Here is a 12,744-nt window from a genome sequence, read left to right on the forward strand (position 1 = left end):
AAATGTCTCCCCAAAACCAAACCCGTTGATGAACACCTTTCACCGCCATTATTGGTCGGGTTGAGTATTTAATCTTTGGAGTGCTTAAATCCATGTTCTATCTAATATATTTCATGAACCAATCCAATTTCTAGCTCATTTTCCTAAACCATAGCCTGTTTTCCACTTTTCGTGTCCACATCGCAAAACCGAGAGAAACTGATTTTATGGCTATACAAATTTGATCCAATTATTATTTTGTTGGATAGGCATTTAAATAAGCTTTCCAACCATATATCATAAGCCCAATTCCAAGCTATAACAAAAAAGATATGAGCAAAACACTAAACTCGGCCTAAAACCAATACCCTTCCACTAAAACAAACATATCTTTAAATATACAAATTATTTTAACCTGATTCTAATTGGGTTGGAAAGTATACTTGATAAGCTTTCCAATGATATATTATATGCCTTATTCCAAGTTACAGATCAAAAGTAATGATTATTTTTAAAAGTTATGATTATTTTAAAAATGCTGACGTGTCACGGGGCTTATTCCCGGGACACGGTGCCCTTTTGTGTTATTCTACACATTTAATCCACCGTGTCATGGGATTTTCCGTGTAGTTTCCGCGTACTTTCTACACCGTGACACGACATACTGCACTGTGCCACGGTGGACAATGCCGTGTCACGACATGTCTTCCCGTGTCACAGTGCACATCCCGTGACACGGGATTGCTCCGTGTTTTCTCCGCATAATCCCTAAACGCGTTTTCACTTCCCGTAACCTAATTATTTCCCGCGCCAATCAGTTATCCCTCGGGTCACGGGATCTTCCCCCGTCTGACGGCGCTTGGCACCGTGTCACGGTGCTCTTTGCCGTGACACTGTGTTATTTTTTAGGTTTTTTTTTTTTTTTTTTTTTTTTTTTTTTTTTTTTTTTTTTAATCTTTTTAGGGTTCCGCGTGTTCCCTCTGCTCATTTTCCCTATAAATATTACTCCCCTTTCTGCAGTTCGGGGCACCAATAATCATTCTCTCTCTCAGCTTACACCAAAAATCATTCTCTTCTCCCTCTTTAACTTAACTTCTACCCTCCTTATTCTTCCATAATAATTCCCCTAAGCGCTCCAAGGAGTCCATACTTAACCCGAGGTTCCGTCCTTAAACCAAGGCGTGAAAGGTACATATAACTAAGGGTTTGGACCAAATCAAATCTACGTTTATTTAATCTAATTTTCATATGATTTATATTTTTTTATTGAAATTACTAACAGTTTATTCATTATGTAGCAATTTAAAGGAACGCGCAGAATGTGAGTAATTAATTAATTTAATTACTCTTATTTTATTTTAATATTGCTAGTATCATGATTAGGTTAATTTATTATTCGATTTGACTAACATTATTATTGTTGAATTGCTTCTAATATAAATGTTTATTATATTATATTATTTATGATCACTATATTACATGTTTAAAGGGAATATGTAATTGAAAATCACGCCTAATAAGATAATTTGGACGACCGGTTTAGGTTCCTTTTTAATCTTGTTATTAATTCAAGTGATCACGATATTTTAGAATAATGTGTTGCATTAATATTAAACCAATTTAGCTTAATAATAGGTTGGAGCAAATTGAATCTTTGTTTGTATGCCTTTAAGATCGCAGGAATCACTTTTCACAATAAGAATCGAGTAGAGGCCAATACGGGCGAATGTGACTCCATGACTCACTTGTACCATCATCCCCGATCCTCCTTTCGTGGTTCCGAACCATATGGGGTTAATAATCTCATGGATTATGAATGGGGTGTAACCTTCACGGGTCAATCGTTGTTGCCTATCGTTGTCCCTTAATCGTGGTTGCCTTTTATGATCCGTGAACGGTTTACAAGTTCCTTAAAAACTTGTTCGCGGATCCCTACTTTCCTTGTCCTTAATCGTATATGTCAATTCCCACTTCCTATAAGTGCCAAGCATATTCACACATGCTTTAACGTAGGCGCACTTTGAACGACTCCTACAATTTGGCGACTCCACTGGGGAGGATTCTTGGTTATTTATCGATTTGAGTGATCAGTATTTAATTTAGATGAGTTGATGAGACTTGGAAGATTCTTGAAAAATATTCCTGTGATTAATTTGGCATTGTTGCATAAGCATAGACGTTTTAAAGTCGCATTTAGGTCTGCCCCGTAGGAAAAATTGAATAACTTGATTGTGTAAGAAGGAAACAGGGCACCAGTCAGATTGCCTGACTGCTGTGCCACGGCAGAATCTGCCGTGTCACGGTGCTCTCTGCCGTGTCACGAAGTCCTAAAATTAGTACGGTGGCTTGTTTTATCTTCTCACAGTCAACTTCCTTCGATTTTTTTTGAAAAAACGTGTGTGTTCTACATGCGTCTTAGCCCCGGGGGATTTAAGCTCTATCAACCCAAAAACGCTCATGGCAATAAGGGTTCATCCAAGTTATTAAATCCACCCAAACCATGGAGTTGAGTTCGATTTCATCATGAACTCACGGAGACGCCCGTTGGCATACACCTTCAAGGAAGGCTGCCTTGCTAACGTGTCCAAACTCTTAACCATGGTACCCTATTGACACCAAATAAACCTGACCATAGTCGAACATAGAACTTGACCTTAGGTTGCGAACTATTCGTTGCATCATTGTGCCTACGTGTTTTATGTTTGGTCGTTTTGATCCTAACCTTAACGATCTTTCTTTGTCTATGGTGGATTATTTTATGACTAACGATTGCCAATGGACTGTACTCACTTAGTAATTAGCGCAAAAAAAAAAAAAAAAATGAATTACCCGTGCCACGTCAGCATCCACCGTGTCGCGGGAAAGTTCACCGTGTCACGGCAATTTCCACCGTGGCACGGTGGATTTCCAGCAAAAAAAAAATTCCCATGCCACGTCAGCATCCACCGTGTCACGAGAAAGTTCACCGTGTAACGGCAATTTCCACCGTGGCACGGTGGATTTCCAAAAAAAAAAAAAATCCCATGCCACGGTGAACTTTCTCGTGACACGTCAGCATCCACCGTGCCACGGGAAAGTTCACCGTGGCACGGTGGAAACCCAGCACAAAAAAAAAACCACCGCGTCACGGCAGCTTGTACCGTGACACAATATAGTTTTCCGTGTCACAGTGCCCTTGAAATAAGTCCAGTCAGCTTTTTTTTTAATCTTCCATGTTAATTTGGTCCACGCGTCAGTCATTTTGTTTATTGTTCACATGTCTAGCCATACAATCATACCACGAGTCTTATAACATCACTTAGTCACTCACGAGTCAAGTATAGTTCACATAGTTTCTTTATGTTCCGACTCGAGTCGTGCACCATGTCGTTTATGATCGTATACTAGGTTCATGCACCCTTTTTTCGTCATAATAAAAAACGAGTGGAGTTTTCTCACCTGTTTTCAAATGTCTATTTTTTCATTCCATTCCTATCTTGAGCAATGAGTCAAACAATTAAGTGAATTATTTTATCTCACAGTACTTGGTTATGGAACAGGGATAGATTAATACGGTTCGAGTCATTACCACAACAATCTCTCAGAGTTAATAGGCGTTCTAAGAGAACTTTGCCATCTCCACATTACTTATCACCTTTCAATGGACACTAAAGAAGATATTGAGAACATCAACAAATCCATCGAAGCACTGTCTGCCATGATGCAAACCCTTACCACTAGGGTCACTACCATGGAACAAAACAAGGTCACTATTTCCACCCTTGACAAGTTGAAGGAACAAATGAGTAAGATTTCTGAGGATTTCACTTATGTGGAACGGCCTCCCACTCCTTTGGATGTGAAGGACAGACTCCCTGAAATGTTCTCTACTGCTGATATTCCAAAGTTCAAGCCTACTGACAATCCAATATTCCATTTGAAGGCGTTCTCTGCAACCATGGCTCTTAAGGGATTGGATGTAACAATCTTTCCTACGGTGTTCCCTCTCTCCTTAGAACATGCTTGCCAACAATGGTCTTATTCCCTAGATGCCAAGCATACTGCAACTTGGCAAGATTTCACCGACAGTTTCATGAATCGTTAAAAGTGTAACATTCAAACTAAAACTTCTAAACGTGAACTCTCCATTCTCAAACAGAAAAAGAATGAAGGCTTCACCGCTTACCTGAACAGGTGGAGGGAAACAACTTCACTCTTGGTAGATCCTCCTAAAGAAAGAGTGATGGTTCGCCTCTTTATCCAAAATCTAACTCATAAATGTAGGGAACATCTCAAATTTCTTCCACTGAACACTTTCAAAGCTGTATATGACATCGGCATCAATATCGAGGATGAACTAATAAAGACTGCTAGTAGTAACAATAATAACACTTGGAAAAAAAAATAAGAACGACCATCCTTCTTCTTCGTCTTCTAAGCACGAAAATACTACCAACAATATAAGCCTAGTTGATCTCAATGAAGTGTTAGCTCTTGATGCTTCATTGCCCAAGAAGAAAAGAACTTACACTCCTTTAGAAATGACTTATTTATGCGGCCTTTGATTGCCTTTACGGTCAAGGCTTGATCACACCTATTGGGCTATTTCCAGAGCCAAAACCTGAAGAAAGGAGCGCCAAATGGAATCCCAATGCCCATTGCAAGTACCATCAAGGAAGGGGCCACACTACGGAACAATGTTGGAATTTGAAGGACGTGATTCAAGACTTGGTGGATGCAAACAAACTTTCTGTCCCTCCAGGCGGCAAGAAGTAATGAACATAAGGCGCACAGCAGATCCTTCATGTAAGATTTCATGATTTCTTTCTTTATCATTCATCTCCATTCCCCATTCATGTCTAGCATAGGTTTTTCATTTTGAATTTTATATGTTTCATGTGTTTCGTTCACCTTTTCCATTAATATATTGAGCAAATTTCCTTTACATCTCAATCATAGAATTTTTCATTCATTCATTCATTCTAAAAAAAAAAGTACAAAAAAAAAAAAAAATCAATTACCGAACTAAACACAAGGTACACCAATAATTTCAGGCACCTTTGCAACCCTATCAGTCCCTGTTAACCATTCAGTCACATATCCATTTCTTCATAAACCATTTTGAGCCTCGTCTAACGTTTGGCCTTCATTTTTTCAACCCACATTCACTCAACCTTAGGATTGGAAGATGTGTAATTTGAATAACATTCAAAAAGCAAGGTAAAAAAAAAAAGCAATAAAGCAACAATAAAACAATGTCTAAGGGCAAGTGTTCCAATGTCTTTGATATGAACACGTCTCAAATTGCGTCTCTCATCGAGTGCTTGGTACCGTGCCTGAGAAACATGAATGCTAAGTGAGTGATGGACCGCATGATAAGAGACTGTCCACATTGATTCAAAAGAATGAAAATAACAATAACCAAAGCGAAAAAAAAAGTTGAAAATAAACTTGCAAAGTCCAAATTTTCAAATACACAATTACACATCTTGGGGGCTTTTCTCGGGTCTTGAGCCTTTTACCCTTTTATTCCTTAAACCATTAGCTTATCCACATTACAACCCTTGAAAGACCTCTTTGAGGTGTACATACACTTGTGCAAAGTTTGGATAGAGCTACGTTCGGCCTGATTCCTAACGGATACGTAGGCAACCTCATATCGAGGTGCGGCCACATTCATATTCATATCCATGCATGATCGAGTCAAAGAATATCCAATGCTTACCCCTATCCATTTAGAGCTAGACTTGGGGGCTTGAACCCATATCATTTAGCCTACCCAGCCTAAAGAGTCATCATCTTGGACTCTTCTCACATATTTTTCCATCACCATAACCTTTGCAGCCAGCCTTAGTAATACATTCACACACTTCACTCACAAATCCATATTGATCGCGGATAGATAGGTCGTTAAGCTACTACCCTAACCAAATTAATCATTTATAATACCTAAACCTACACTAAACTAGTTAGTGGCAAGTAAAGGGTCGAACCACTAGGGAAGCACGCTAATTCAACATCAAAAATCACTAAAGCAAGAGTGAAAATGGGATTGTTTTTGTTGGTTTTGTTGAGTAGAACACTAAAACTACAAGTAAGCAAGAAAATGATGATTAAAATCAATAGAAAATGACGCTAGGGATACGGGGGTGTCCAATATGATTAGAAAGAGGAGAATAATGGTGATTATCATGAAACATATCCCAAAGAACACGAGATTCTACCTAAACAATTCATTCTCATTCAATAGTCTAGGCAAATCAATGAAAGAGGTCTACACTAATAAGGATCATTCTCATGCATCCTATTAGTTACAATCAAATCAAGAGAATAAAGAAGCACAATCCATAAATACTCCACTTTAATAAATCACTCTCATGTAATCCTTAAAATAGAGGTGATCCTAGTCTAGTTCAAATCACTTTTATGCATTTAAACTAGAAAACATCAAATAGAGTCCAACAATACTCCCAAGCTAATAAAAATCATGTCTTTGATCAATATATGGCATAAGTTCAATCCAACCATCATCATTCATCCAATATCAAATCATATCTTCCACCCCCATCCCCTAGCTAAAAGTTTACCCTAGAGAAGGGAGATTAAACATAATATCAAAACTAGAAATAAACTCAAGAAACTCAAAACAAAACATGATTAAAATCAATGAAATCAATAACAACTAGATAAGCTAAAAAGATTGACAAGAATAAGTAACAATAAAACAAATAAATAATACTAAAGGAAAGGAAAAGAGATTACTAAAGAAAGGATTAATGAAAGATGAAAACTTGAATTCTTGCTTGATTGATGGAAGATTAAAACTTGAGCAAAGTTGAATACAATAAAGGAAGCTTCAATAACAATCTATTTTTCTCTCTAGATTAGGCTAATGTTCTCCAAATTAAAACTAAGTTCATCCAAAAATTACATCAAAACGTTCTAAGATGGGACTTATATAGTCCGTACAGAGCCAGCTAAAAAAAGGAGTGATCCGACCGAACACTGGGTAGGTTCGGCCGGACTACAGGGTAAGTTCGGCCGAACCATGGGTAGGTTCGGTCGAACCTCTCTGATCCTGGTCTGGTCGAACTTCTGTGGCTTGACCACTCCTGCAAAATTGCCAAATTGCTTCTTGTCCCTGCCTCGACGTTTGGCCGAACCACCTGGCTTTTTCAAAAAATGCCATTTTGCAACATAATATGCACAAAAACCCCTCTTCAAAGCACACTAAACTCCATACCATCATGCTAAGGAAAAGCATACCAAAAGTTCCAACACAATCAAAATTCAAAAATCCAACAATCCAACATTGTAGATAGGAAAATAACAAAGCACCAAGAAAGGAGGAAAAAGAAAAGGGTTAGAGACTCGGGTTGCCTCCCGAGAAGCGCTTCTTTATGAGGTCACTAGCTTGAACATGAGAAAAATTCTTCAAGTGGGAGGCTTGGGATCCAAAGGATCAAGCATTATACATTCGATGATGCCAACTTCTTCCTTGCAAAAGTAATGCTTTAAACGATGACCAGGCCATTAACCATAAACTTGTTACCATCCGCATCTAACTCAAAGGAGCCATAAGGAGTAGTCTTTGATATCACAAAAGGACCCGACCACTTTGATTTGAGTTTACTCGGAAACAAACGAAGCCTTGAGTTGAAAAGCAAAACCTTGTCTCCAACCTTAAAGTTCTTGTTTCGAATATGTTGGTCATGCCACTTTTTGGTCTTCTCCTTATATAACCTTGAGCTCTCATAAGCATCATCTCTAAGCTCTTCAAGTTCATTGAGCTTAAGCAATCTCTTCTCACCGGCCAACGATAAATCCATATTAAGCTCTTTGATGGCCCACCAATCCTTGTATTCTAACTCAACCGGCAAGTGACAAGACTTTCCATAGACCAACCTATAGGGGGTTGTGTCGATTGGAGTCTTGTACGCCGTCCTAAGAGCCCATAGTGTGTCATAAAGTTTGAGAGACCAATCTTTCCTTGATTTATTCACCATCCTTTCATGAAGATTTTTGATTTCACGATTCGAGACCTCCACTTGTCCTTGAGTTTAAGGGTGGTAAGGTAATCCAACCTTGTGATGAACGCCGTACCTTTTGAGAAGAGCATCAAATTGCTTTTTGGCGAAATGGGAGCCTCCATCACTAATTAGCACCCTTGGAACTCCAAACCTAGGAAAAATGATCTTCTTTAGAAGCTTAAGCACAACCTTGTGATCATTGGTAGGTGAGGGTATGGCTTCAATTCATTTCTTCACATAATCGACCGCTACCAAGATATATAGATTCCCACAAGAAGAAACGAAAGGCCCCATAAAATCCACCCCCCAAACATCGAATGGTTCAACTTCTAAAACACTTTGCTGGGGCATTTCGTCCCTCTTGGTAATGCCTCCGCTCCTTTGACATCTATCACATTGCGCAACGAATTAGTGGGCATCTCTATGCATCGTCGGCCACCACAATAAAGATTGAGAGATTTTTTCCACTGTTTTGTCAACACCACCATGTCCTCCACATGGTAGTGAGTGGCAATGCTCAAGAACACCTTAAATTTCATGTTCTGGGATACACTTCCGATAAAGGACATCTCCACATTGCTAGAAAAGGTATGAGTCATTCCAAAAGTATCTTCTCACTTCCTTGAAAAACTTCTTCTTTTGTTAAGAAGAGTACTCTAGGGGAACGACTCCACACGCAAGATAGTTGGCTATCTCCGCGTACCAAGGGGTAGAAGTTGACACCAAAGCCATGAGAGCCTCGAATCCTATCTCATCATTATTCGGTACATCCTCCTTGTTCTCAAATGGTAGCCTAGACAAATGATCTGCTACATAGTTCTCCGCTCCCTTTTTGTCCCTCATTTCCATGTGAAAGTCTTGGAGAGAGAGAACCCAACGGATCAAGCAAGGCTTTGCTTCTTTCTTGGTCATGAGATACCGCACCGCGATGTGATTCGTGTACACAATAACTTTTGAGCATATAAGATAGGACCGAAACTTATCAAATGCAAACACCACCACTAACATCTCTTTCTCCGTTGTTATGTAATTCCTTTGAGCCTCATCTAGAGTCCTACTTGCATAGTAGATGACACATGATTTCCCTTGTTTCTTTTGACCAAGAACGGCACCTACTGCAAAGTCACTAGCATCGCACATTAGCTCAAAAGGCAAGCTCCAATCCGGAGCTTGCACAACGGGAGAAGAAATGAGAGCTTCCTTGAGCTTACAAAACGCCTCAAGGCATGCCTCATTGAAGTAAAAAAACTTCTTTTTTGAGAAATTTGGTCAAAGGTTTGGCGATTGAAGAAAAATCTTTGATAAACCTCCGATAAAAAACGGCATGCCCAAGAAAAGCCCGTACCCCCGTGATAGAGGTAGGAGGGGGCAACTTTTCAATCACTGAAACCTTGGCCGGATCAACCTCAATGCCATTTTTTGAAACCTTATGGCCGAGGACAATGCCCTCCTCGACCATAAAATGGCACTTTTCCCAATTTAAAACCAAACTCGTCTCTTGACACCTTTTCAAAACTTTTTCAAGGTTAAAAAGACAAGTGTCAAAAGACGAGCCACCAACACTAAAATCATCCATGAAAACCTCAATTTCTTTTTGAAGCATCTCAGAGAAAATGGAAGTCATGCATCTTTGAAAAGTAGAGGGAGCATTGCATAATCCGAATGGCATTCTTCGGTATGCAAATGTCCCATATGGACACGTGAAAGTAGTTTTCTCTTGATCCCTTGGACGGATAGGGATTTGGAAAAATCCGGAATACCCATCCAAGAAACAAAAGAAAGCATGGTTAGAAAGCCTTTCAAGCATTTGGTCCATGAAAGGGAGAGGAATGATCTTTCTTGGTGTTTTTGTTCAATCTCCTATAATCAATGCACATTCTCCACCCGGTCACCGTCCGGGTGGAGATTTCCTCTCCCTTTTCATCCTTATGGTCATCCCACCCTTCTTTGGAACTACATGAACCGGGCTAACCCATTTGCTATCGGAGATAGCATAGATGATGCCCGCCTCACGTAGTTTCGAAATTTCTTTCTTCACAACCTCTTGAAGGTTGGGGTTCAACCTTCTTTGAGGTTCAATGGAGGTGGAATGATCATCTTCAAGATGAATGCGATGCATGCATAAAGAAGGGATAATACCTTTGATATCATCAATGCTATACCCTATCACATCCCTATATTTTCTTACAACATCAAGAAGTTTTTCCAAATTAAGACCATCTAGGGTAGCATTGACAATAATAGGGTATTTTCCCTCCTTATCAAGAAAAACATATTTCAAAGAAGGGGGAAGGGGCTTGAGTTCTACCTTGGGAGGAGGCTTAGAACTCTCCTCCAATTTCTCCTCCTTGGACTCAAGCTCGATCTCAACTTGATGTTCAACTTCCTCCTTTGAGGATTCCTCCATTGCCATGAAAAATTCTTTAGCCTCTTAAGAGTGGAACTCTTCTTTGCATGTGAGGGCTTCTATCATTGGATCTTGAGGCCTCATCACGACCCTCCCCAAGCGATCTAGCTCTTCATTCACAACATCAACTCTATAGCATTTTTGAACCATGGGGGTCTTGAGCAACTTAGAAAATTCAAAGACAATCTTTTCATCGGCCACTTCACAAGTGATGGTGTTGTTCTTGCAATTTATGACCCCCCCAAAGTTTTAAGAGCTTCACGTCCCAAAATCAAAGGAGTGTTAACGTCTTCCTCCATATCCATCACAACAAAGTCACAAGGCATGTAGATGTGTCACACTTGAATTGGAACATCCTCAAGCTCTCCACAAGGTAATTTCACCGATCGATCGGCCAATTGAATTGTCTTCCTTGTAGGGATCATCTCTATATTGAGTTTTTGATCAATGGATAGAGGGATTAAACTAACACTTGATCCAAGATCGGCTAAGGCGCCTATAGCTTCCATGTTTCCAATTTCACCGGTAAAGTGAAACTTCCTGGGTCTTTTTCCTTCTTGGGCATCTTATGTTGGACAAGAGCAGTCACTTGATGTGTAAGGGTGATAAGCTCATCATTGAGCTTCCTCTTGTTGGTGAGAATATCCTTGAGGAACTTGGAATAAGATGGCATTTGTGTCACAACTTCAAGAAAAGGGAGGTTGATATGCAAATTCTTCATGACACTAAGAAATTTTGTGAACTTGTCATTCAACTTCCTCTCCTCTAGCCGACCGGGAAAAGGAACCGGTCCATCAAGATTCCTAGCCTCACTAGGAATTGAAGTTGTCTTCTCATTGTCAAGCTTCTTCTTCTCCGAACCTCCTTCTATCTCATCACCCTTTTCTTTCTCACCTCCCTTGTTTTCATTCACACTCTCCTCTCCTCTCTTATTTTCCTCACTATCCCCTTCATTTGGCCCTTCATAGGAAGTTCCCGACCTCAATGTGATCGCCTTGCATGTATCGGGCTTTGGATTGTGAGATGGGTTAGGTTGTGGTTGTCCGAGTAGAGTGGATGGTAAATTGAAAGGAGTTCTCTCGACCAATTGAGCTAGTTGTGAATCAACCATCTTGTTGTGAGCTCTTATCTCTTGCATTTGTTGCCTAAAAGATTGCATTTGCGCATGCATGGCTTGGAGGAGTTGAGTTTGAGTTAGCTCCGCTTGAGGTGCTTGTTCTTGATGATTTCTTTGAGGTGCTTGGGTTTGATTGTTGTATTGGTTGTTCCTTGGATAGCTTCCTCTTGGGTTTTGGGGTTGAGATGGAGGTGGATTTTGATATTGAGGGTTGGAGTTATAGGAAGGTTGAGCTTGTTGGTTCCATTGTTGAGGTTGAGGTACAAACCCGGGTGGTGGTTGTCTCCAAGCTACTCCACCGCCGCTTCCTCTAAATCCCTCTTGCCTTGTGTTGTATGCCGCTACATGTTCGGGGCTTAAACCTCCACAATAGGATGTATCATGGTTCATTCCTCCACAATTTTGACAAGAGAAAGAGTTAACTTGAGAAGAGCTTGCTCCACCACTTGAACTTACATTCACACTCGTGTTCAACTTGGAAAGCCCTTTTGTTAGTTGATCAACTTTCTCCAATTTGTAAATACCACCTCTCTTTGGAGCGTTTCTTCTTCGCCCCCCCCCCCCCCAAGAGTAATTCTTTGCTACCTCTTCTACTGTGGCTTCAACTTGATTTTGAGGGATCTTGATTGATTGACCACCCGCCCCCGCATCCAAATTGGCTCTTGACATGGGCTCCAATCCGTCGTAGAAAAACCGCATGAGCAACCCTTGATTGTACTCATGGTGGGGACATGCTTGTACCAACTCTTTGAATCTCTCCCATGCTTCACCAAGACTTTCATCGGCTTCTTGCTCAAATGATGCAATTTTCCTTCTCATTTCGGCGGTCTTCTCTTCGGAGATAAAGCGCTTCAAGAACGCCTTTACAACCTCCCTCCATGTTGTGAGAATGTTAGGCTTTAATTGCTTTAGCCATTTCTTTGCTTGTCCGGTGAGAGATTGCCGGAAAAGGTGCATACGAATGTAGTCTTGACTCACTTCATTGGTTTGCATCATTGCGCACAATTCAAGGAATCGGTCCAAATGTTCAATAGGGTCCTCACTTGCACTTTCGGAAAATTGCTCTGATTGGACCATTCGAATATATTGTGGATGGATTGAGAAGTTGGTTTCCGTGACGGGTAGCAAAATCCCTCCCGTGAGCTCATAATCCTCCGGATTTCCAAACTCACGAAACAAAACATAATTCTCTTGTCCCGCCATTGATTTGCGTGGTGAACTTGAAGAGTAAG

General features: G+C 40.2%; 1 non-coding gene across 1 annotated transcript; it reads left to right on the top strand.

Moving 5' to 3' along the window:
* The first annotated feature begins 12,226 nt into the window (after window positions 1–12,226).
* LOC145556880 (small nucleolar RNA R71) lies at window positions 12,227–12,334 on the top strand. Its single transcript, XR_014091972.1, has one exon. It is a non-coding gene; the product is annotated as a small nucleolar RNA R71 (small nucleolar RNA).
* The last annotated feature ends 410 nt before the right edge of the window (window positions 12,335–12,744 follow it).

The sequence above is a fragment of the Chenopodium album genome, chromosome 8 (assembly GCF_948465745.1).
Source record: "Chenopodium album chromosome 8, dcCheAlbu1.1, whole genome shotgun sequence".
NCBI lineage: Eukaryota > Viridiplantae > Streptophyta > Magnoliopsida > Caryophyllales > Amaranthaceae > Chenopodium > Chenopodium album.